Here is a 3,589-nt window from a genome sequence, read left to right as displayed (position 1 = left end):
CAAGAAATGTTTGGACAACAAAGACAGATCTATTGATCTGTGTTTATTTACAAAACCAGGAAGTTATTTTTCACTGCTCATATTCAGTCTCTTATTGATTATCCAGTCTATGGGACTCAGCAAGTGATAATTCCCTAAAGCTACTCAGCAGATTACACAAAAGAGCGCTAAAAGTTGTATTACTCAAACTGACAGTCTACTCTCACAGACTCAGACTACATCAACATAGGGGTCCTACCTCTAAAGTCAAGAATGAATTATAACAAAGGAATAATGATGCATAAAATTATGACAGAAAATGCACCCGAAACCATTTGTTCAAAGTTCTCTTTGAAGAATTCGCACCATTTTAGTAAATCTCATTCGTTACTTGGCCATGTCTATTACTTTGATTACGGCTCTTCTGTGAGTAAATCTCTCACACACACACACACACACACACACACACACACAGGCGTAGTCCGGGATAGTCCAGGGTAGTCCGGGGTAGTCCGGGGCACAAAGTGACCCGACCGCCTGATATGAGGGCGGGAAGAAGGGGGAGGAAGTAGTTAAAGGCCTACTAAAGTGCAACATTTTTATTCGCCGAAAACATGTGTAATAGCAATCTGGTAAATGTTCCGAAGACCGTTTTGTAAAATTTTGCGTGGCTGATTTTTTATTGAATAAAAACCGATTCCGCGCACCTGTCCATTCTGCGAGAGACAGCCCCCGGTGCCAGTGACGTCATGAGTGTAACACGGCCTACAAGAGCAACATGGCCGACGGTGATAGTAGCGCTGCCACTGCTAGTACGTATGTTCCAAAAGAGATTCCATCTTCGAAGCAGAGAAGATATGGCTTCGCCTGTGCTGTCGCTGAGTGCAGCAACAATCATGGTAAGGGCCATACCATGCACAGGTTTCCTGATGATACCGAAACTCGGAGGCAGTGGGTCAAGTTTGTGCAAACTTCCAGAGCGGATTTTGGTCCGAAGTTTGGGACACCAAATCAAAATTCGAGAATATGCAGTTTGCATTTTAACTCTGACTGCTATCCTGCAAAAGTTGCACTTGCAGCAAGCTTTGGATTAAACACGAGTTGTAGGCTAGTTCCAAAGTCAGTGCCTACAGTGCAGAAGCCATGTCGTCTGCTACCATTGACGGCAACATCACTTTTGACGGCGACGAAGTCAAGTACTGTCACCTCAGTATCCAGAGCCAGGTGCACTGTGACAGAATTGACAATGGCTATCACAACGCCGATTTGTACCACCACTGTGGGCCAAAGTGTGAGCAGAGGAGCTTTTGCTAAACGGGAACGCCAAAGGGTAAGGAGAAAAATTATGAAGTTGCACAATGTTTGAGTCATTACATTTAATTTCTGACAAATTTACATTCATTGTGCATTTGTACAAATGTCACTGCATGGTTTTCGTCAACTTTCTTCCAATATTATTCTTGTGTATTGACTGAGAATACTCTTACTGGACATGAAGATCAAGATATTTTAAAATTTCATGATCAGGCAATGCACCTGAAGAAGGAAAGACCGTCAGTATGAGCATTGATTATGAATATGAAGAGTGTTAGTGAGAATGTTAGTGTGGGAATGAGAGGGTGTATGCATCATGGTCAAGATAGTGCACTAGCTATTAGAAAATAAAGTTTTGATGTTTTGTCTCTAAGTCGATGGGTGGTTGGTATAATTTTGGGGGAATGCTTTTGTTTGCAGGTTGTTGCAGACATGTTGGCGGGTGCGACTCCTGATATTCAGTCCTGTGATGATTCAACTGATTCACCACAAACTCATATTGATGTAATTGTGACTGATCAGCCTCTCAGCGATACCTTACATGTCAGCACTCAGACAGAGGTATAGTTCTCGGGTTGGCCAGTATAGATCTGTTTGTTGTCACTTTCAGTCTTGTCAGTGTTATTTCAATCAATGTTTGTGATTACACATCATCTTTACATTTTATCAACTTAGCCAATATATACTTCCTTCTGTTTTAGAACTGCTTCATGTTCTTTGTAAAATATAAAATCAATAAATTGGTGTGTGCAATTATCAAGCAACCAATTTGCAAATGAACTTATTCAGGCATGGGAATTGAAAAAAGTCAAAAAGGCTGAAAATATTTAAGTAAAGGCAATGTCGAAGGCGCGAAGCGCCTAGCCTTACTAGGGGGGTCCGGAATCTTTTTCTCAACAAAGAATGGTGCAATTTGGTGTCATCTGAGCTCCAAGTTTGCCATTAAATTCAGTTTTTAGAACCATTTTTGCCTCCCCCACTTAATTTTTCGGTGAACACTTTTGCTTTTTCGGCAGAACAAAAAAATAATTCGGCGACAGGGAGCAGACAACTGATGGTGCGGGAAATGCTCGATTCAATGTTGGCTTCAGGAAGTCCAAAAAAGACTATTCCCTCCGGGAAGTGAAAGTGGATTGCACTTTTTTAAAACAATTTTGTCAGTTTTGCATGCAAAGACTTTATGTTGTCATTCCGGCAGTCATTTTGCCTTTTCATGTCAAACAAGGAGGTATACAACTTACAAGCGTGAGAGAAAGAAGCTGCATGAGTATGAAAGTCAGTGCCTCAAATAGAGGAAGAAATAAGACTGAATCCCTTTTTGATTGAAATAAATGTATTGACTTGTTTTAAAGTTCAAGATTAAAAGCCCACACATAACAAAAATATACAAACATACGTGCAAAAGTTTTAGCTAACTGTGCATTGCTATTTTTTTTAAAGGGGTCATTAATAGTAGTCTTTGTGTATTTTTGCAGCATATGTGGAGAGACTGATGCTGCGGGTTGTCGATTTGAAATAACACTACTCAGGAGATGGAGCGATACATCCAGGAACAGCGAGGCGCTCAAACGTTGCCACCACCACTCTGTGCTGATTTCGAAAAGCCCAACAAGGTTGAGGCAGTCGCAGAATTCAAGTCTCGATTCAGCAAATTCTAACACAACAGTATGTAGGAGAGGCAACCCAGGATGCAGAGTAATACAGTTCACACCTTCTTCCCCCATCACAGCTCCCATCTCCTCTATCTCGGTACAGCAGCGACACTCCTTGATTGTGTCCATAACACCACAGTTCCCACACTGGCACCTAATAAAAAAAAGATAGCACAGAATAATAATTAAGTTGTGCATTGTTTAAACATCTTCATTTTGCTTTGAATTATTTGTGTATACATCTGTGTGCATGTGTGCTGAAAAATCGTGTGACTGATTGACATGCCGAGGTGTAAAGCCACTTCTTTAGAATAATTGCAACAAAAAATGTGAGCAACAAGCAAACTGGTCATGCACTGTGCAAACTGCAATGACAATTAAGGAAACCAAGTTGACACTTTTCATCATTCATGTGTCAGCCTTCTCTCATTTTTACACTAAAGACACACTACTTTCAGTAATCACTGTTGTACATTGACATGAATAAATGTGATTTGGATTAAAATAACCGGGCTGACGTCCTAATCACAGTCACAGACGCATCTTTAGTACTTTACGTACAGATTGCAAAATTATCTGCACATCAACTGAAGATTGACAAAATGAAAAGCTATTCTTTACAATCGCAACTGTCGTCGCTAGTT

The 3,589-nt window shown here is 40.6% G+C and overlaps 1 long non-coding RNA gene across 1 annotated transcript; it reads left to right on the top strand.

Moving 5' to 3' along the window:
* The first annotated feature begins 550 nt into the window (after positions 1 to 550).
* LOC138971808 (uncharacterized) lies at positions 551 to 3,155 on the top strand. The gene is made up of 3 exons (XR_011457380.1): positions 551 to 1,309; positions 1,714 to 1,854; positions 2,769 to 3,155. It is a non-coding gene; the product is annotated as an uncharacterized lncRNA (long non-coding RNA).
* The last annotated feature ends 434 nt before the right edge of the window (positions 3,156 to 3,589 follow it).

This window comes from Littorina saxatilis, linkage group LG7 (genome assembly GCF_037325665.1).
Source record: "Littorina saxatilis isolate snail1 linkage group LG7, US_GU_Lsax_2.0, whole genome shotgun sequence".
Taxonomy (NCBI): Eukaryota; Metazoa; Mollusca; class Gastropoda; order Littorinimorpha; family Littorinidae; genus Littorina; species Littorina saxatilis.
Note: the sequence above shows the minus strand (reverse complement) of the source record. Positions and strands in the feature narration are given on the sequence as shown.